Source organism: Peromyscus eremicus, chromosome 6 (assembly GCF_949786415.1).
Source record: "Peromyscus eremicus chromosome 6, PerEre_H2_v1, whole genome shotgun sequence".
In the NCBI taxonomy this organism is placed as follows: Eukaryota; Metazoa; Chordata; class Mammalia; order Rodentia; family Cricetidae; genus Peromyscus; species Peromyscus eremicus.
In genome coordinates this window covers 66,685,032-66,708,092 of record NC_081421.1, presented here as the reverse complement: position 1 = coordinate 66,708,092, position 23,061 = coordinate 66,685,032, and the positions used below count along the sequence as shown (strand labels likewise).

Genomic DNA, 23,061 nt, shown 5'->3' with positions numbered 1-23,061 from the left:
GAGGATAGCAGGATTCCTATATCTTGCTGAGAGACCATCCCCCATTACACCCCAACTCAAGGTATAGGTAGAGCTATCCTAGCAGCTCAAGGTATAGCCTGACTGTATGAGCATTCAAAATACCATTTCTTTTACAGCTGAATTGTTCCATTACAGCTCCAGCCACCACAGCTGTCTTGGCAGCTCAAGGTATAGCCAGACTCCCCAAGTAGTCAGGACACCTGCACCTTGTCACCCCCAGAGTTCAAGCTTCATATAGAAATACAAAAATCATTGGATAGCTAAACAATTACTAAACAGTAAAAGAACTGCCGGACGTAACACCATTCCTGATTCAGAGGGCCTGATCCAGTTGGGGTCTCCTCAGCTATCATGAATTTCTTTCCTGACAGACATAATCTTTCTTAACTCCATTGTGAGGAAGCAATCCAATTGACCAATGTTTATTTTGATCAATCACCCCTCCTAACACTGTTATTTCCTTCTAGACCTGTTGAATTAAGGACACAGAATCTCAAAGTGGCTGGGAGAAACCTGAGCTTCAGTTCAATGGAATGTTTGTTGTGGCTCCAAACAGGAGCACTCCCCATACAACCAATCACACTGGAATCAAAACTTCCAGGACAGAGGAACTGAAGGTCATGGAAACAGGAAGAAATTTTTTTCCCAAGAGGTCACTAGGGGTCATAGTGAGTGGTATTATTTCCTTTTTTACCACCTGGTGCCTGGACCCATGGATCTGGGCTATGGAGAAACCTGCCTACTAAGGTATCCTTAACCAACACTCTGGGGTTGCTGCAATGTAGTGGGTAGCCATTCCAGGTTTGATCTGGAAGTTCCAATCCCCATTGAGGCTCTGGTAACTGCCATGCCTACAAGGCAGGCTGAGAGAGCACTCTGAAGACTGAGATCCAGATGGGCGGGCTCTCTTGGTTCCTGGACCCTGGAGGTAGACTGAGCAGAGTTCTCCACAGAACACTGCCAGATCGTGCTACACCTTTCCCAGACCATTTAACCTATCCCTTCACTTATAAGTTACCACAAAATAAACCTACTTTTAACTACATGGAGTGGCCTTAATAATTTCACCAATACTGCTACTTCATTGGCTCTGTAACTTTGTCTTGAAAGTTCATAACAGCTGCTTCATCAACAGGACCACTCTCTGTCAGAGCCCTCTGCTCTTTGGACCCCTTGACATGCTCTTCCAGGACCCACCCAAACAACAGGCTTTTCTGCTCTGACATTCAAGCATGATGGAGAAAAGCTCTATCATTCTGCAGACCAAGAACCTACCAGGAGGTTGTTGAACCTGATTGTGGGCCAGAGTTGCACCTCTCTGTCTGAGAATTTAGTATCTTGGTCAGAAGCTATACTGTGTGGAATACCATGAGAGTTGACAATACATTCTATTAGTCCCTGTGTGGTAGTTTTGGTAAAATCATTACAGGCAGGTAATGCAAATATATAACTAGAATAAGTATCTACTCCAGGAAGGACAAAGTATGTCCATTCCACAGAGGAAGTGGCCCAATGTAGTCATCCTTTCATGACTTGGTTGGCTGGTCAGACAGGGGAATGGTGACATATCCGGGGCTCTGTGTTGGTCTCTGTTGTTGGCAGAGCTGGCATTCAGCAGCAGGTGTAGCAGCAGCTATAACCAGGTCACTCTTGATGAGTGGATACCCATGTTGTGATTCCATGTATAACCCCTATCTCAGCTACCACAGGTACTTTGATCATGGGCCCATTTGGTAATAAAGAGGATAGCTTATTAAAGAGTCTCACTGTATACTAAGTGGGTCATCCTATTTACCTTGATTATTGAACTCCTCCTCTGATGAAGGCAATTTTTATGAGCATTTACAGAAGACAAAAGAACTTCACATTCTCTGCTCCTTTGCAGATCTGTCTAAATACTACTTCCCCAAATGTATTTACATATTTCCAGTTTTCCTTTTTCCTTTTTTTTCTTCTCTTATACAGTCCCATCTGACCATAGTCTCCCCTCTCTCCACTCCACATATATGCACTAATCCTCTGTTTCCCTTCAGAAAAGCAAAGGGCTCCTGGGAATATGAAATGAATACAAGATAACAAAATGTAATAATAGTAGGCATAAACCCTCATATCACAGTTGGAGGAGCCAACTCAGAAGGAGCCAATATCCAACAAAGAATTCAGAGACTCCCCACACTCTTGCCTTTAGGACTCCCACAAAACCCTGAGCTAAACAAGCACAGTAAGTACACAGAGGACTTAGTACAAGCTTTGTGATTGCCTCTTCAGTGTCTGTGAGCCCCTGTGAACCCTGTTTAGTTGACTCTGTAGGTTCTGTACCCTTTGTGTCTTTGATGCCTCCTACAACCCTGACTTCCCCTTTTCCTTGAGGTTCACTGAGTTCTGCTTAATGTTTGGCTGTGGATGTCAGTATCAGCTCACAACACATGTTGGAGAAATCCCACCTGATGTCCATTGGACTGTGTCAATCTCTGAGTGTAACAGAATTCTTTAGGTATTGTCTCACTGATTGTGTGTGAGTGAGTGTGTGTGTGTGTGTGTGTGTGTGTGTGTGTGTGTGAGAGTCAGTGAAGACACTGCACCAGCTTCTACAGTTGAGCAGAGCTGGATGGACTAAAATGGCCCTTATCAAACAGAAACACCACTGGAATGCATAAGATGATTTTACAATTTTTATTCATTTGATATTTTATTTATTTGAGATGGATGTGCCCATGGAAAAAAGACGAGAACTGAACAAAGGGTCCTCTGCAAGAGCAACAATTGCTTTTGCCAGCTGAATCATCTCTTCTGTCCCAAACACTGGGTTTGGAGAAAAACTTACTTCATTCTCTTTCCTTCTCTTGTAATCAAACATTCATGTTTGTTTTCTCCTTTATGAGTCCTTGACCATATCTTCTGCTCAGTTCAATCCAGTTAGGTTTTTCCAAAGAAATCCTGTTGTAATGTGCTTGGTGCCAGCAGTTAAAATGAATTTCAGATTCTAACTCCTTAGACTAAAATCAAACCAGTACAACAACAGGGTAGAGGCTGCATAGATTGTACCAAAGTCCAAGGCTCCCCCTTTTTCAACCTGACATTGATTCCTTTACATCTATATTAAGCCTCAGCGACCATGCTGTTAATTCCTAGTTGCACTGGAAATTTTCCCCACATTCCGTAGTCTACCTAGGTATCATTGGTAACACCACGACTGCTGCTTCAGGCAGAAAATGGTAGGACAAGGTTTTCCAGGTCCTAGGATTGCTTCAAGCATTTAATAGGGTGCTCCAAGGAAGGTCAGTGAGCAGGCATGGAACCATAAGCTTCAACCACTAAGTGGGGATATAAGCCCACCATTGTCTTTCAGTCTGAGGTCTCAGAGACCTCAGAAGCATGAGCTGTAATGAAATTCAGTTCTGAATTTTCAGCTGCCCTGAGCTGTGGAGGTCAGCCAGGAAGAATGTGGGCACCATTCTCCACAGAGAGGTCCCTGAAGAGGGCATCGTCACGCATGACCTTCAAACGCTCCAGGCCATAATTATCCACAGCTGCCAGCACAGCAGCTGCCATGCTGTCCAGGTCTGGTGCTGTTCCTGTGTAAATGAAGTCCATCATTACCTTGAAGACTTGTGGCTCCAGGTCAGGGATCTCAACACGATTCTCTCTGCTCTCCTCCATGTTATGTTTAAACATGGCTCTGAAAACTGGAGAGCGAGCTGCTAAGATGGCCTTGTGAGCCCAGTATTCCTGGCCAGCTACCACTAGGCAGCAATCTGTGAATTGGGAATTCTTCCACAGCTCTCCTAGCTCATCTGCCAATGTGCATCTGGGGACCCAGCTTCTTGTTCTGGTCAGAGAGGCTCAAAGAGGCCTGGGCCATGCTCACCTTGCAGGCAAGGGTGAGCTGGTCATCTGGAAGAAGCATAAATGCATGGGAGAAGAGAAAATCTCAAAGAATAAACTTTTTGTAACCCCAGTCCTGGCCTGGCACGAATCTAAAGGCTCTTGGGCTCTTTATGACTTTGGTTTTCTCTCCTTCGGCACTTATGATCCAGAACTGGAACTTTGCCCAAACATGACTCTTCAGACAGTTGAGCAACACTAGGTAAACTGACAGGTAATCTGCGCTTTCTTCATTGACTCCGTTCAGGTATGCTCTCAAACACCATTTGTCATTGGCTCCTATTGAGAAAGTTGGGCTTGTTATTCTTTGCAGCATTTCCTCAGCAATAAAAGGGAAGTTGCTGAGGGTCCACCTGTAGCAGAAATCCTAAACACTGATTTGTGTGTGGTCCCATCTCTGGGCTATCTCATCTCCTGCCATGTCTCCTTGAGGAAGTTTGAATGCTCAACTGGATCCAAAAAGAAGAACTAGCAATTGTTTTCTCTTCACCCTGTGAAACGCAATAACAGACAGGATTTTGATTTTTAGTTTTTGTTTCTCATCTGTTTCCTCTTCTACAAGACTGGAAACTTGGGTGTCTGATATTTTCTATACAAATTTCAATGCTAATTTCAGAGAACACAGTCTAGGCTACTAGATACACTTACATCACTCCATTATTTTCTAGATTGAATCTTAGTTCAGTAAGTAACTAGTTTTGACAATTATACACAGCTTTTGAATAGTTTTGCTCATTCATTCTATTAATTCATATCGAAAATGTTGCACTAGGGTTCTCTAGAGGAACAGAATACATACAAGGAATATATAGATCATCAAATGGGATTTATGAGAACATAAGAATGACTTTGGACTGCAGTCCTGCTAATCCCACATTACCTATGAAGAGAAAGTCCAGTATTACAGTACTTACTCGGTGCTGGATGTTGGATGTGTCCACTGGTTTTCGGTATAGGCTAAATACTCTCTATTGCCAGGGAAGGGATGGACTTGCTGCAAGGTGAGGGCAAGCAAGCAAATAGCAAGAGCTTCCTGCTTCCATGTCCTATTATAGGCTTCAAGCAGAAGGTGTGGCCTAATTTAGGGTGTGTCTTTCAGACTCAAGATCAGGATTAAAGGTGTGTGTCTTCAGGCCCTGAGATCTGGAGTAAGTGTTTGTGTCTTTTTACCTCCAAAGTCTGTACTTGAATTGGATCTACCCACATCAAATGAAGCAAAATACTTCTCACTATTATGACCTCCATTATAGGGTTTTAGTTAATTCCATGTCTTGTTAAGTTGGGAACCCCAAAAACCACCACAAGTGTATTTTGCTTATTGTGGTTCATCTTAAATAAAATAGGGATGGTGTTCATTCCTACACAGCTGTCATTTCCTTTTCTCAGGGTTTTATACTAATCTTCCCACCAACAGGATCGGGAAAGAGGTGGTGCCTTACCCTGTCAGGGGAATCTGTGATCACAACGTGGAGGTAAGGGTGGAAGAATTCCTATATGGTGGTCAAGAAGCAGAGCCAGGCAGCAACTCTGAAAGTGGCCTCTTCTTTCATCCAGACTCACATTCCCTGGGATGGCTCCACACACTTTCATTGGTGATCTTGCCCCTCCCCCTCAGATAATTCTTCTTGGAAAAATTATTCTCAACCCACTAAGGGTGTGCTATGAGAAGATCCTAAGTTCTCAGTTCCATCATGCTGACTGCCATGATTCAGCTTCTCAATACCTCATAATTTTCATTCTCCACTGGTGAGTTCTGTCCTCTTTAAACTTTGAACTTCCATGCTTACTCTGATGGGCTTTAAAAATGAGACAGTATTCTGGTTTTCAAAAGGTGCAGAATATATTCAACAGTTACTGAAGAAGAGGTTTGAAACAGTTCTTCCTAGAATATGATCTGTAAAATGCCCCCCCACATCTATCATCTGTCTAGTTCATCATGTCTAGAGGGACTCACTAAGTCTAGAGGACTGGGAAATACCTTCAGTGATTCAATCAACTCAGCAATTCCCAGCCTAGCTCTCCTGAAATCTGGCTCTAATGCTGCTCATTCCTCAATCAAGGATAAATCAATTAATTGCTTTTGATCTCTGAACTTTTGGTTCCTCATTTAGGAACCTTTGGCAGGTGGCTAAATAGTAGCCTCTGTGACTTTTCTGTATGTGTTTAGGGCCAGGGTGGCAAAAACCTGTAGCATGAATCTTAACAGTTCTTATTAATAAGATCAAACCTGAAGCCAGTTATTGGGGTAAATGCTGCAAGGTCAGAGTACCAGAACAAGCCACAGCTATCTCACCTTGCCAGTTCCTCAGTTGGTCCTGTTTCCTCAGACTGGAAGCTTCTGTGTGCTCATCCCAATGGCTCTCAGCTGAACTGCTGCTAGAAGCCTGAATGCTGAACCAGCCAAACGCGTAACCAGCCAAATGCTTCTAGTTTCTGGTCCTCACTCCTTATAAACCTTTCTGCTTTCTACCACCACTCCCTGGGATTAAAGGCTGCTTTCTGGGATTAAAGGCGTGAGTCACCATGCCTGGCTGTTTCCAATGTGCCCTTGAACTCACAGAGATCCACAGGGATTTTTGTCTCTGGAATGCTAGGATTAAAGGCGTGTGCTATCACTGCCTAACTAGTGGCTTTTCTGTTCTCTGACCCCAGATAAGTTTATTAAGGTACACAATACTTTGGAAAACACAATACCAGAAACCCCTTACCTCAAATTCGTCATTTGTAATGAAGGTAGACAATTCCTGCAAGACCACTCATTTGTAAGAAAAGTGCTCTACCTGTAAGTTCTGAGCTTCCATGAGCATGCTTCTGCAGAGTGGTAGCAATTCTCTCAATGGGGAAATGACTCCTGCCTGTGTCTCAATTACAAGATCTTCTCTTATAGTTTCTCATTCCAGGAATGGAACATGTGTAGCTTTTATTTCAGGTAGGCCATTCTCTGGGGGACATGGCACAGCCAAAGTGATTCAGATTCCCAACAGGAGAAGGCAAAGTCTTCAGCAGCAGAGGTGTCCATAAAACAGAGAAAGTCAACAATCAATACAGCAAAACAATACTAACAGTAACATGTAGAAAGACTTGCAGAAACACACACAGAAAGAGAGAGAGAAAGAGAGACAGTGAGAGAGAGAGAGAATGAGAGAGAGAAGAGAAAGACAGAGAGAGAGACAGAGAGAGAGAGAGAGAGAGAGACAGAGAGAGACAGAGAGAGACAGAGAGAGAAGAGACTTTTGAAAATGGATTTAGGAAAATAGAAAGTCCTTCTTAGCCAGCTGGCAAACACATGAGGTATTTGGGATTCCAGTGCAGTAACTAGCCTTTCTCAGTGTGGGCTTTTAAGCAAAATTCCCATATTCTGAGTTGACAAACTTTAGTGAAGAAGACGTTAGCCCAAAGTGGCACTACAGAAGCGAAAAGTGGTACTCTATTTCAAGCAAGGTTTGAACATTTAGAGATATTCCTAGAACTATGGACTTTGGTGCATTAAGCCTTTGTTTTATCTGTGGTAGGGGTTACTGTTTTTTGTAGACAAGTGCTGGGTTGTACAACTAGAATGGTACTTCCTTCATGGAGACAGTTGTGCTTACGTATGGGGGCCTGCTAATGTCTGGGCCCTGTTCCACACGTGGGTCAGTGCACCATGAGCATATGGTACCTCACAGGCTGAAAGAAGCTGTTGGGTCCCATGGATAACTGGATAACTGCAGTTACTGACTCTTGTCAGCTGACCTATTAATGAAGTGAATTGGATGACAGTCTTCTGGAAAGGTATTCAGCACCTTTGACTGCTGAACCATTTCTCCAGACCATCACAGTTACTTTCTTAAAGAGGATGGAACAGTTCTGAAAGACTAGTTCCTTTCTAAATCATTGGCATCTGAAATATTTTAGCTAGAATTCAGAGGTAATCATGATTTCATTCCTATTTCTTTCTTTCATTTGTAATTGCTTTCCACTCTGCATGTATGGCTCTCCTAGAAGTTGCTCTATGGACCAAGTTAGACCTTAGACTAGCAGAGTTGAGTCAGCCTCTCCCTTCAGACTACTCTGATCAATGCCATAGACTTTCACATCATGCGTGGTTCATGAATTTCTCTTTAATCACAGTAAACATACTGTTAATCTTAAACAAATGATATTGAAAGGTTACCTATAACATTAATTTAATGAACAGCAAGACTTTTTATTCATCTCAATATTAATTGAGTCAAAATATTTGAGTCAAATTACATAAGCTTTATTTCCTGCCATATTAGGTTTTCTCCCTAATGCTTGGACTGAGAAAATAGCCAGGAACATAGGAGAAGTGGGGGGCTTATAACTCCAAAAATGCAAGGCTAAGCGTTTTCTGAAAGGTGGTGAGAGTGTTGCAGATGCCGGTGGGTGAGGACACTACACAAACTTCCACAGCTGAGAACAGCTGGATGGACTAAAATGGACACCGTCCAACAGAAACACCACTGGAATCCACAAGCTGATTTGAAAATTTTTATTTATTTGATCTTTTATTTGGGTAGATATTGTCTACATAGATGGATGTGCCCATGGGAACAAAAGGAGGACTGAACAAGGGTCCTCTGCAAGAGCAACAATTGCTTTTGCCAACTGAGTCATCTCTTCAGTCCCACACACTGACTTAGGAGAAAAAAATGTTTTCTTTCTCTTCTACTTCTCTTGTAATCAAATATTCATGTTTGTTTTCTCCTGTGCAGAGCTTTTGACCATATGTTCTGCTCAGTCCAATCTAGACTGGTTTCTCCAAAGAAAAGCTGTTGTAACGTGCTTGGGGCCAGCAATTAATATGAACTCCAGTTCACAATTCATTGACAAAAATCAAACCAGTACAGTAACAGGGTAATGTATAACATAGCTCAGTACTCCCCCCGCCCCCCTTTAACCTGACAACTACCTGATTTACAGCTGTATTATAGCCTGAGCCACCATGCTGTCTTTCCCCAGTTTCACTGGAAATACTCCACACATGCTATAGTCTACCCAGGTGTCATTGGTAACAAAGGCTTCTGGGAGACAAGTGTAGGTCAAAGCTGACCAGGTCCTAGGATTGCTTCAAGCGTTTGAAAGGGGGCTCCAAGAAAGGGAGATGAGCTGAAGCCAGGGAACGGTATGCTTCAGCCACTAAATGGGGATATTAGCCCACCATTATCTTCCAGTCTGAGGTCTCAGAGACCTCAGAAGCATGAGCTGTAATGAAATCCAGTGTCTGGGTTTTCAGCTGCCCTGAGCTGTGGAGGTCAGCCAGGAAGAGTGTGGGCAGCATTCTCCACAGAGAGTTCCCTCAAAAGAGTAGCCTCATACATGACCTTCAAATGCTCTAAGCAATACTTGTCAGCAGCTGCCAGCACAGCAGCTGCCAAGCTGTCCAGGTCTGGTGCTGTTCCAGTGAAAATGAAGTCCATCATTGCCTTAAACTTGTGATTTTTATCTCTCAGTTTGTTTATATGGTGTATTACATTGACAGATTTTTTTATGTTAACCATCCTTGCATCATTGGGATGGAGCCTACTTTTTTATGTATCTGTTGAGATTTGCTTTGTGACCAAGCATGTGGTCGATTTTGGAGAATATTCCATGGGGTGCTGAAGTGAAGGTATATTCTTTTGTGTTAGGGTGGAATATTCTGTAGATATCTATTAAGTCTATTTGAGTCATAATGTCTGTTAGTTCCTTTATTTCTCTGTTAAGTTTCTGCCTGGCAGACCTGTCCATTGGTGAGAGTGGTTTTTTGAAGTCTGCCACTACTAGTGTATGGGGATTGATGTGTGATTTAAGCTTAATACTGTTTCTTTTATGAATGTCGGTGCACTTACGTTTGGGGCATAAATATTCAGAATTGAGACTTCATCTTGTCGGATTTTCCCTGTGATAAATATGAAGTATCCTTCCTGATCTTTTCCAATTGATTTTAGTTTGAAGTCTATTTCATTAGATATTAGGATAGCTACACCAGCTTGCTTCTTAAATCCATTTGGTTGGAATGTCTTTTCCCAGCCTTTTATTCTGAGGTGGCGTCTGTCTTTGAAGTTGAGGTGTGTTTCTTGTATGCAGCAAATGGATAGATCTTGTTTCCATATCCATTCTGTTAGCCTGTGTCTTTTTATAGGTGAACTGAGACCATTGATAATGATGGATATTAATGACCAGTAATTGTTAATTCCTGTTATTTTTGTTGGTAATATTGTACTTTTCCCTTCTTTGGTATTTGTTGATTTGGGACTATCTATTGCCTGTGTTTTCATGGGTGTATCTAACTTCCTTAGGTTGGTTTTTTTCCTTCAAGTACTTTCTGTAGGGCTGGATTTGTGGAGAGATATTGTTTAAATCTGATTTTATCATGGAATATTTTGTTTATCTATGTTGATTCAGAGTTTTATTGGATAAAATAGTCTGGGTTGGCATTCGTGGTCTCTTAGTATCTGCATAACATTTGTCCAGGACCTTCTGGCTTTTAGAGTCTCCATTGAGAAGTCAGGTGTTTTTCTTATGGGTCTGCTTTTATATGTTACTTGGCCCTTTTCCTTTGCAGCTCTTAATATTTTTTCTTTATTCTGTATGTTTAGTGGTTTGATTATTATGTAGCAATGGGACTTTTTTTTTTGATCCAGTCTATTTGGTGTTCTGTAATCTTCTTGTATTTTTATAGGCATTTCCTTCTTTAGGTTGGGCTATTCTATGAATTTGTTGAATATATTTTCTGTGCCTTTGAATTGGTATTCTTCTCCTTCTTCTATCCCTATTATTCTTAGGTTTGGTCTTTTCATGGTGTCCCAAATTTCCTGGACATTTTGGGTCATGACTTTGTTGGTTTTAGTGTTTTCTTTGACTGAGGAATCTATTTCTTCTACTGTATTTTCAACGCCATAGATCTGCTCTTCCATCTCTTACATTCTGTTGGTTATACTTGCATCTATAGTTCCTGTTCCTTTACTCAGATTTTTCACTTCCAGCATTTCCTCAGTTTGTGTCTTCTTTATTGACTCCATTTCAGTTTTGAAATCTTGTACTGTTTCCCTCTTTGGCTTTCAAGGGATTTACTGATTTCTTCCCATTTTTTGTTTGACTTTTCCTCCATTTCTTTCAGGGAATTTTTCATTTCCTCTTTTAAGATCTCTATTATCTTCTTAAAGTCATTTTTACGGTAGATATCTTCTGTTTCTTCTGTGTTGGGATGTTCAGGTCTTGCTGATGTAGCTTCTGATGGAGCCATATTGGTTTTTATGTTGTTGACTGTATTTTTGCACTGGTGTCTACCTATCTCTTTCTCCACTTGGTGCAAGCGGTGTCTGTGTCTGAGGGAGCCTCTCTTGGTCTGATTGATGCTCTTGATCCAGTGGGAGCTCTTGGTCTAGTCAATGCTGATGGACTTTTTGTCTTAGGGAGCAGCTCTTTGTCCAACTGGTGCTAGTGGGCTCTGTCTCAGGGAGTAGCTGCAGTCTTACGGTGTGGTAGGTAGATGGTGATAGTCTGAACTGTCTGCAGGATGTCTGCCCGCCAACTGGCCTTCTTAGTCCAGTTGGGTGGTGGCAGGCTCTATCTCAGGGAACAGTTGCAGTCTCAGAGAGTGGGTGGGATTTGGGGGAGGTGGGGCTTGGGTTACAGGGTCTGATGGGGGATGGTGGTAGTCTGTCCTGTGAGCAGGAGGTCTGCCTGACATCTGGCCTGAAACTGGAACTGCAATGGGTGGTGGTTTAGGGGCACAGGGTTGTGCCCCTGGGCCCAAAGCCTAGTGGCTGGGGTGTTCAGGTATGAGGATAAAGACTCACCTCTTTGTCTAGTCAGGTGCTGGCAGGCTTCTTCTTCCTTTTCAGATTGTATCCCTTTTATTGTCACTTTCCTTACTGATATAATTAAGACTTCAATTGTTATATTGAACAGATACAAAGAGAGTAAAAAACCTTGTCTTGTTCAAGATTTTAGTGGAATTGTTTTGAGCTTCTCTTCATTAAGTTGATGCTGACTATGGAAATATTTTAAACTCCCATTATCATATTTAGGTATGTGACTTATGTGTCAATCTCTCTTTGCATTTTACCATGAAGGAATATTGAGTTTTGAAAAATGCCCTTCCTGCTTTTAATATATGAAAATATGGTTTATGTCTTTCTGAGGTTTGGTCATTTGTGGGTTTACATGGTCAATTACATCAGAGCAAAAACCCTATCAAAATGCCTCAAAAATATGAAATACCTTGTGGGTAACTCTAACAAAGCAAGTGAAAGACTTGGATGATTAAAAACTTCAAGTCTTTGAGGAAGAAATTGAAAAAGATATCAGAAAATGGAAAAATCTCCCATGCTCATTGGTCATTGGATTGACATATAAAAATGGCCAGGGGTCTCGCTATTCCTGATTTCAAATTGTACTTCAAAGCTATGGTAATAAAAGAACACATTATTGGCATAATTTAATGGAAGACTCAGACATAAATCTACATACAGGGGCCATGCCACACAAACAGGACTGTAGTCCCACCAAGGTCCATGGTGACATCTGAGCCCTGACTGATTCTGAGGGCTTAGTTTGGGTCCATGGCTCCAGTGAAGCCAGAGTCTTTGCCCAAACTTGACTCTTTGAACAGCTAAGCAACACAAACTAAACTGCAGGTAATCTTTGCTTTCTTCATGGACCTGGTCAGGAATACTCTCAAACACTATTTCTGTTTGTCTTTTGCTCATAATTAGAAAGTTCAGTCAAGATCCTACGTTACCAAATTTTATCTGGAACTCCTCAACCCTTGGAAAATTCTTATCCTTGAATATTCTGGGTTATAAAAACCCCACTTCTCCTATATTCCTGGCTATTCTCTCAAACCTGAGATCAGAGAGAAAACCTATTATCACAAAAAAAGCTTATTTAATTTGACTCAAAATACTTGGGTTGGTGGTCTTTATTTCAGTGGGAATATCACTACCAATCTTGGCCCTTTTCCTGGAGCTGTGATATATTTCTTCATTCCTGTTTTGTCTGTATCTTTAGTCATTTGCCTGCATTAGGCTGTTGTCGTCTCCCAACCTCTTTAATCATTGAAAAATGCGGGACCATGAGGAGCCCTAAAGGATCTCCTGCCTGAAAGCCATAATCTTTTTTACCTCCATTGTGGAGAAGCCATGCAATTTCCTTATGTTTATCTTTATCAATCACCCATCCTAACACTGTTCTTTCCTTCTTGATCTGTAGGATTAATGACATCAGGTGTTCCAAGTAAGTGGCTTGGGAGAAGTCTGAGCTTCCAGGTCAATGAACTGTTTGTTCTGACTCCAAACAGGAACACTGCCCCCACCGAACACACTGGAATCAAAATTCCAGAGCAAAAAACCTTAACATCATGTAAAAAAATAGAGTAATTTTTTCCCAAGATGTCACTAGGGGTGATGGTAATTGATTGTTACTATTTCCTTTTTGAACACCTGGTGCCTACATCCATGGATCTGGGTTATGGAGAAAAATGCCTCCTGGTGAATCCTATCCCATGTTGTCTATTCCACAGAGGAAGTGGCCCAATGTAGTCATCCTGTCATGAAGTAGCTGAGTGGACAGCTTGGTGAAATGGTGACATCTCTGGGGCTCTGTGTTGGTCTCTGTTGTTGGCAGATCTGTCATTCAGTAGCAACTGTAACCAGGTCAGTCTTGATAAGTGGATATCTACCTTGTTGATGTCATGCATAACCTCTATCTCAGCTACCATGGCTGCTTTGATCATGGGGCCTTGAGACAATACCAAGGATGACTTGGCAAAATGACTGGCTGTCCATCTAATGGGTCATCCTATCAACTTGATTATTGACCTCCTTCTCTACTGAAGACACCTTTTGTGGGCATTTACAGGGCGCAAAAGAATCTTTACATTCTTTGCTCCTTTGCAGATCTGTCCAAATACTTCTTCTGCAAATGTCTTTCTAATATTTCTTTATTTACTTTTTACTTTTTATTTTTCCTTCTCTCATACAATCTCATCTGGCCATAATCTCCCCTCCCTCCATTACACATATATGTACTAATCCTCTGTTTCCCTACAGAAAAGGACAGGTCTCCTATGGATATCAACTGAACACAACATACCAAGATGTAATAATAGTAGGCACAAACCCTCATATCAAGGCTATATGATCCAACACAGAAGGAAGAAAAGGTTTCCAGGATCAGACAAACAGGTCAGAGACTCCCTATACTCCTGCTATTAGCACTCCCACAAAACCCCTGAGCTAAACAAGCACAGCATGTACACAGAGGACTTAGTACAGACCCATGCATGCTCTGTGATTCCCACTTCAGTATCTGCGACACCCACACGGACCCTGTTTAGTTAAATCTGTGTGCTCCTTTTAGCTGATATCTTTGATCCCTCCTACAATCCTGCCTTCTTCTCTTCCTTGAGGTTCCCTGAGCTCTATCTAATGTTTGGCTATGGACCTCAGTATCTGCTCTCATCAGATGCTGGAGAAAGCCTAACAGATGTCTTTTGGGCAGGCACCAATCTATGAGTATAACAGAATTTCATTAGGGATTTCACTGAATTTTTTGTGTGTGTAGGAGTAAAGACCCAGTACAAACTTCCACAGCTGAGCAGAACTGGATAGACTAAAATAAGATTCTTCAAACAGAAACACCACTGGTATCCGCAAGCTGATTTTAACATTTTTATTCATTTAAAATTTATTTGGGAAGGTACAGTCTACAGAGATGGATGTGTCCATGGAGACAAGAGGAGGACTGAACATGGATCCTCTGCAAGAGCAACAATTTATTTTGCAACTGGGTCATCTCTCAGGTCCCACACATAGAGTTTGGAAAAAAAATGTCTTCATTCTCTTCTCCTTCTCTTGTAAACAAACATTCATTTTTGTTTGGTCCTTTGCCAAGCCCTTGATCATATGGTCTGCTCAGTCCAATAAAGACAGGTTTCTCCAAAGAAACCCCCTTGGGATGTCCATGGGGCCAGCAACTAAATTGAATTGCAGTTTCCAACTCATAGGACTAATTATCAAAACACAAAGTATACCAGAGTCCAGTCTCTACCTCTCTCTAACTGTCCATTCAACACATTAACAGGTGTATTAAAGACTGAACCACCATCTGTCTTTCCCTAGTTTCACTGAAAATGCTCCACAAATCCCATAGTCTACCCAGGTGTCTTTGGTAACAACACTGACTGCTTCTGGGAGACACGTGTAGGTCACAGCTGACCAGGTTCTAGAATTGCTTCATGTGTTTGAGTGGGGGATCCATGAAAGGACCCTGTGCAGAAGACAGGGAGCCATACACTTTAGCCATCAAGTGGACGTATGAGCCCACCATTATCTTCCAGCCTGAGGTCTCAGAGACCTCAGAAGCATGAGCTGTAATAAAATCCAGTGCCTGGGTTTCCAGCTGCCCTGAGCTGTGGAGGTCAGCCAGGAAGAGTGTGGGCACCATTCTCCACAGAGAGGTCCCTTCAGAGGGCATCCTCACACACGACTTTCAAACAGTCCAGGCCATAATTGACAGCAGCTGCCAGCACAGCAGCTGCCGTGCTGTCCAGGTTTGGTGTTTTTCCGGTGTAAATGAAGTCCATCATTGCCTTGAAGACTTGTGGCTCCAGGTTATGGATCTCAACGCGGTTACTTTTGCTCTCCTTCACATCATGGTGAGACTTGCTCTGAAAACTGGAGAGCGAGCTGCTAAGATGGCCTCGTGCTCCCGGTATTCCTGGCCAGCTACCACCAGGCAGCAGTCTGTGAATTGGGAATTCTCCCACAGCTCTCCTAGCTCATCTGCCAATGTACATCTGGGAATCTGGATCCCTGCATTCCAGTTCTGCTCAGAGATACTGAAGGAGTCCTGGACCAGTCTCACTTTGCAGAGTTGGGTGAACCCATCATCTGGGAAGAAGCAAAGAAGCATGAGACAAGAGGAAATTTCAAAGGATATCTTTTTTGAATCCCAATCAGAGCTTGGCAGGAACCTAAAGCCACTATGGCTCCCCACACCTTGGATTTTCTTTTCTTCAGTGTTTAAGATTTGCCCAAATATGACTCTTTAGACAGCTGAGTAACACTAGGTAAACTGACAGGTAATCTGCACTTCAGTCATTGACTTCCTTCGGGTTTACTCTCAAACACCATTTGTCATTGGCTCCTATTGAGAAAGTTGTGCTTCTAATGTGTTTCCAAACTTCCTCCAGAATAAAACAGAAGTTGCTGATGGTCCACCTGTAGGAGAAATTCTGGATGGTGATCTGTGTGTAATCCTAGATCTGGGCTACCCTGTCCTCTGACATTTCTCCTGGAGGTAGTTAGAAGATTAAAGTGGATCCAAAATGAGGAACTAGCAATTGTTTTCTCTCTAACCTGTGGGACAAAATAATACACAGATTTAGATTATCAGTTTCTGTTTCTCGTCTGTTCCTTCCTCTATGAGTATAGAAACTTGGGTCTCTGAAATTTTCTATCCAGTTTTCAAGAGTAGATTCAGAGAAGACAGTCTAGGCTACTAGGAACTCTTACATCACTCCATTTTCTCCCAGATTGAATCTTAGTTAAATAGGTTTTGAGCTTTAAGTACAACTCTTAAAAAATTGGATCATTTTATACACTCATATAAAAAATGTACTTCAGTTCTCCAAAATAACAGCAAAAGTACACAGAATCTCTCTGGGTATGAAGGAAGGGGATTCATTAGAATGACTTAAGGCTGCAGTCCTGCTAAAACCACATTGCATAGCTGTAAAGAAAAAGTCCAAGAATCAGACACTTACTCGGTCCAGGAGGTAGGAAGTGTTGGCTGGTCTTCAGTATATGTTGGGATTCCAAAGAAAAATTCTAACATCTGGGAAGGAATGGACTTGCTGCAAGGTGAGGGCAAGCAGGCAAAGAGAAAGAGCTTCCTTCATCCATGTCCTTTTATAGGCTTCCAGCATAGGGTGTGGCCCAATTTAGGGTGTGTCTTCCAGCCTCAAGATCTGGACTAAAGGTGTGTGTGTCTTCAGGCCTTGAGATCCAGCTTAAGTGTTTCTTTATTTCTACCTCCAAAATCTGTACTTGAAGTGGATCTACCTACTTTAACTTAAGCACATTTCTTACTGTTTTGCCCTGAATTTTAGGATTTTAGTTAATTCCAGGGTTAGTCAAGTATAGAATCAAGAAAAACCACCAGAAATAGATTTTGCTTAGTGGGGTTCATCTTTCATAAAATAAAAGATGCTGTCCATTCCTACAAAGCCATTAATTAATCTTCTTGGGGTTTTGCACTAATTCCTCCTATAACCTGGATCTGAGAAGAGGTGTTTCCCTTACCCTGTCAGGGGACTCAGTGTCCACAAGATGGAGGTCATGGTGGAAGAATTCATATAGAGTGGGCAGGATGCAGAGCCAGGGAGGAACCTCTGAAAGTGGCTGTCTTATTTCTGGCCTCTTATTCCAATCAGACTCACAGTCCCCAGGATGGCTACACCAACTTGCATTGGTGATCTTGCCCCTCCTCCTCAAATAATCCTCCTTGGAAACACTCTTCCACATCCACTTAAGAGTGCACTAGGAGAAGATCCTTAGTGCTTCTCAATACCATCATGGTGAATGCCAAGATTCAACTTCTCAGTAACTCATAATTTTCATCCTCCACTGGTGAGTTTTATCCTCTTTATACTTTGAACTTCCATACTTACTCTGCTAGGCTTTAAAAGTGAGACAGTATTCTGGTTTCCAAAGGATGCAGAATATATTCAACAGTTACTGAAGAAGGGGTTTAGAGACCGTTCCCCTTAGAATGTGATCTGTAAAATGTTCTCCACATCTATCATCCCTCCCCAGTTCATCATAATAAGCAGGACTCACTAAGCCTAGGGGACAGGAAATTCAGTGATTCATTCTGAGCCTAGCTCTCCTGCAAGTCTGGCTCCAATGCTGCTCATTACTCAGTACAGGTTAAATCAATGAATTGGTTTTCAGGACTAAATTTTTGTTTCCTCATAGGAACTTTGGCAGGTGAAAACTAGTTACATCAGTGAATATTCTCTATGTAAGTTTGAGGTCAGAGTGGCAGGTACTGATTCCGTCAAATGTGTGATTTGAAATGAAGCTAGGCAAACCCTGCCAGACCCCTTATTTGCAAACTAAATACTTTACATTGCCAGTACAGAGCTCCCATGAGGAACAAAGGATGGAGGGAGAGAACACAGAAGAAACAACTGGAATTGGAAGGAATATAAGTGGAGATATGGAAACCTAGTGTAGTAGAAACTTCATGTAACCTTTGAAGGTGACATTAGTAAGGACTCCTAGTAATGTAGGATAATGAGCCTGAACCAGCCATCTTTGGTAACCAGGAAAGGCTTCCAGTGGTGAATATTACACAGAGAATCTGGATTGTGTTGTCTTTGGGATTTTTAACTGCAGAAAAACATTTGATTGTAAAAGCTGTTGAGTTAAACCAAAATGTATATTTTAAAGGTACCTTGACCTCAAAATTTGGATATAAGGATATGTTGCTTTGGAAAAGAGTCTCTGCTTTTGTTTCTACAGAAAGCCAAAGGCTATGGATTTGTTCCAGATTAAGATACATCAGGTTTGACCAGCCAAGACCTCCTGAAAGGTCTCCGATGATGCCATGGCCCAGATGATCCAACATCCAGAACGATTTGAAGGCAACTGGCTCAGACAATACACCCTCATGGACTGTTCCATAATTCTAAAATTTTCTTTGTATCTCCATAAGATACAGCGCCCCCCTCCAGCAGGAAGTAGTAAGAGAAGCTACGCCCAAATTCCCAAATTATATGTAATTTTACTTTGTTAAGGTTAAAACCTTCCTTTAAAAAAAAAGGGGGGGAAGTGCTGTGGGATGTTCTGTATGGCAAATGTGTTGCTGATTGGTCAATAAAACACTGATTGGCCATTGGCTAGGCAGGAAGTATAGGCGGGACAAGGAGGAGAATAAAGCTGGGAAGTGGAAGGCTGAGTCAGAGCAGCCGCCATGATGACAAACAGCATGTGAAGATGCCGGTAAGGCACGATCCATGTGGCAAGGTATAGATTAATGGAAATGGATTAATTTAAGCTGTAAGAACAGTTAGCAAGAAGCCTGCCATGGCCATACAGTTTGTAAGCAATATAAGTCTCTGTGTTTACTTGGTCGGGTCTGAGAGGCTGTGGGACTGGCAAGTGAGAGAGATTTGTCCTGACTGTGGGCCAGGCAGGAAAATTTAAGCTACAGTCAACCATCATGGTATTCCACACAGTATGAATTCTGACCAAGGATCTAAATTCATAGACAGAGAGGTAAAGCGGTGGCCCACAAACATGGAATCCACTGGTCTTATCATGTTCAGGAATTTCCTCAATCAGCTGGCATGATAGAAGATGGAATGGCCTTTGGAAGACACAGTTACAGAGCCAATGAGGTGGCATCAGTCTGGAGGACTGGGATAGAATTCTCCACAGTATATCCTTTGAACCAGTGACCAATAACGGTATGGATTCTCCATGGCCATGATCCATGGATACAGGCATTAAGTGGTAGAAAATGGAATAGTTCCACTCACTGTCACCCCTAGTCACCTCCTGGAAAAATATTTGCTGCCTGTTCCCATAACCTTAAGTTCTGTTGGCCTGGAAGTTTTGGTTCCAGGGTGATGGTGTGGAGGCAGTGCTCCTGACTGGAGCCACACCAAACATTCCATTGAACTGGAAGCTCAGACTTCTCCCAGGCCTCTTCCGGCTTCTGGTATCCTTAAGCCAACAAGTTAGGAAAGACATAACAGTTTTAGGAGAGGTGATTGATCAAGATTACCAAGGGGAAATTGGATTGTTGCTTCACAATGGAGGTAAGAAAGATAATGGTTATTGAGCAGGAAATCCTTTGGGACTACACTTGATGCCACCTTGTTCTATAATTGAAGACAATGGCAGACTGCAACATCTTAATACAGGCAGATAACGTGGCAGAGACACACCAGGATGAACACATAGGTCACACCTCCATGAAAAGAACCAAGGGTGGGTAGTGTCATTCCTACTGAGCAAGAATAAATGGCATCTGGTCAAAATTGAGTCAAATTAGGTAAGCTTTAATTTCTGCAATCGGATTCCTCCCTAAACCCAGGTTTGAGAAAGTAGCAAGTAACATAAGTGAATTGAGGTTTTCCTAAGCCAAAAAATTCAAGGCAAAGCACTTCCAAGGCTTGTGGATTCCAGGGAAATTTTGGCAATGTAGGAACTTGGCAGAACATCTTACCTTCTGAGGTAGAGGTCAGGGTATAGGGTGTGGAACATGTCAAATTCCAAAAACTTAAGTTTTACAGTAAATAGAAACAAACTACTTTTGACCCTGTAAAAAGATGGTTTCTGATCTTAATATGGAGACAAGCTGGTCCACCAGTAGAAGAGGAAATTAATTACAAATACAGCGGAAGTGTTTGTGAACAGTTTCAGAGAGGAGGATTATAGCTGGCATGAATGATTCTGTTGTGCTCTGTTAAGAATGTTTTCATACATGTATTTGTGATTTTATTCAATTTCTTTATCATGTGGTATAACACCCAAAAAGAGAGGGCCAATAGTTTTCATATTTAAGATTATGATAATTAAAGAATGTCCCTCAAGGGACATCACCACCTATCCTAAGTTAATAAGGCATTGGTGGTTTTACAGGGGACAGTTATATATTGTGGGGTGAGAATATATGCAATTGTACATGGATAATAAATTATATTTATGTGTAATTATGAGCTGGTTATTGTTTTCATTTGGAAATTAAGACAAGGAAGAGAAATTTTATTTTATTTTTGCTTTTTTCATGCTTGATTGCCTTTACTGGCATTAGAGACTGCTTCTTTGTAGTTCCAGTATCTACTGAAGACCAGATGATACATCCAGCCTGGTAGACCAAGCATATTGTATGTTCTTGGAATTTCTGTTCATAGCCAGCCATTGTTGGATTAGCCGGGCCACAGCATGTATGTCATTCTAATAATTACACTATAGTGTAATTATTACATATATAGTAATATATAGGTAGTTATATATAACTATATACATATTTGTTTGTAGTCCCATTCCTTCTGTCTGTTCAGGTGTATCAATGTGTAGAGGCCACCTCTGGTGGTCATTATAGTGTCTCCATCTCTGGCCTCTCAGTGTCTCTCTGTCTCCCTCTAATTATTTCTCAGTCTCATTCTTTCTCTCTGACTCTGTCTTTCCATCTCTTTCTCTATCTGTGCCTCTCATAGTGTCTGTCTGTCTTTTTCTCTTATTCTCTCTCTCAATTTTTCTGTCTCTTTCTTCCCATCCCTCTGTCTCTGTCTCTCTGTGTGTCTCTCTATGTATCCCCAAGTCACCTGTGTGTGTTCTTTTGCCTTCATCTGTTTCTAACACTGTTATTTCCCTCTTGGCCTATTGGATTGAGGACATCAGAAGCTCAAAGTGGCTTGGGATGTGGACAAATTTATAAACAGTTGACCAACTTTTTTAATACTAAAATAATGATAATTAAACAAATATGTATAATTGATGTTACATATTTGATGTTACATACAATCAACATTAATCATCTCATTGTAATTGTTCCATTTTCAGCTGCCTAATGTTTCATCAAACAAAGAATAATTTCTTTCCATTGTAAAGATATTTCCCATTTTTTAATGTTGGAGAATTTTTTCTCTTTTAAGTAGTTTCTCCCTTTAAGATATATGATATCTTAATTGACTTACCAAGTCTGCATAGAACAGTAGAAGTCCAAGGAAATTTCAAAACAGCTACCTAGCATGGTTGCAGTCTGAGATGGGAATCCAGACAGAGAGACAGAGACAGAGAGATGGGAGAGAGAGATGGGAGAGAGAGAGAGAGAGAGAGAGAGAGAGAGAGAGAGAGAGAGAGAGCCTACACCCTATTAGGAGATGAGAAAAAAGCTAAAAGCTCAAGTTCAGCCACGTGCTCCTGCTTGAGCCATTTGTAGCTCCGGCTCCTCTAAGCTCTGGACACGTGATTTGGAGATCTGGCTGCAAGTAGCTCCAGCTGCGTGTAGCTGGACTGCTTGTAACTAAGGTCAAGTACAGCACTGACTGTGTGCAGCCGGACCGCTTGTAGCTCTGGCTGGGCCTGGGGCCTGTAAACTCTGGCCTAGCCGGTGCCTATAAACCCTGGCCTGTAAGGCCACTAACGGTTTTTTAATGAGTTCTTGCCATGTGGGCACCAAATGTAGAGAAATTTCTAAACAGTCTTATTAAATAAGAAACACAGGGCCAAATACAGAGGTAATAGCCAAAGAGATCATAGAAATAGCGAATAGCCATGACTAGCCTTAACTTATCACCATGCAGTAGCTTCCACAGAGAGAGAGCTTCTTCCCATCTAACCTGTGTTTTTATTGCCTCTCTGTTATGCCTTCTCATTGGCTCTAAGCCCAGCCACATGACTTCCTCTTCACTGCCTGTCTATGCAAACCTCCAGTCTCTATGTTTGGTACTGGGATTAAAGGCGTGTGTCACCATGCTTGGCTGTGTCCTTGACCACACAGAGACTCTCCCTGGCATGTGATTGGATTAAGGGCATGTGCTACCAACACCTGACTTCTGTTCATGGCTCATTATCTGACCTTGCTTTGTGACCTCTGATCTCCAGGCAAACATTACTTATTAGCATACAAATAAAATCATATTTCAGCACAATTAAAATATCACCACATTGGGAGAAGTCTGAGCTTCCAATTCAATGAACTGTTTGTTTTGGCTCCAGTCAGGAGCACTGCCCCACACCACCAACCACACTGGAATCAAAATATCCAAGCAAAAAAAACTTAAGGTTATGGAAACCGAAAGCAAATTTTTTTCTCAAGAGGTCACTAGGGGTGATACTGAGTGGTACTATTCCCTTTTCTAACTTTGGTGCCTGGACCCATGGATCTGGACTATGGAGAAACCTGCCTCCTGGCAAATCCTATCCCAGCTCTCCAGGTTGCTGCCACTTCAATGGCTCCATAACTGTGTCTTCAAAACATCATGAGAGCTGCTTCAGGGTACTGATGAACCTGTTACAAGCAGCAGATCCCATGATTGTGGGCCACAGTTACACCTACATGTCTGTGAATTTAGAAACTAGGTCAGAAGCCACACTGTGTGGAAAGACCATGATGGAATTCTGTTAGTCCTGATGCAGTAGGTTTGGT

General features: G+C 41.9%; 1 pseudogene; it reads right to left on the bottom strand.

Moving 5' to 3' along the window:
• Positions 1-3,450: 3,450 nt before the first annotated feature.
• Positions 3,451-4,327, bottom strand: LOC131913772 (speckle-type POZ protein-like; annotated as a pseudogene).
• Between the last annotated feature and the right edge of the window lie 18,734 nt (positions 4,328-23,061).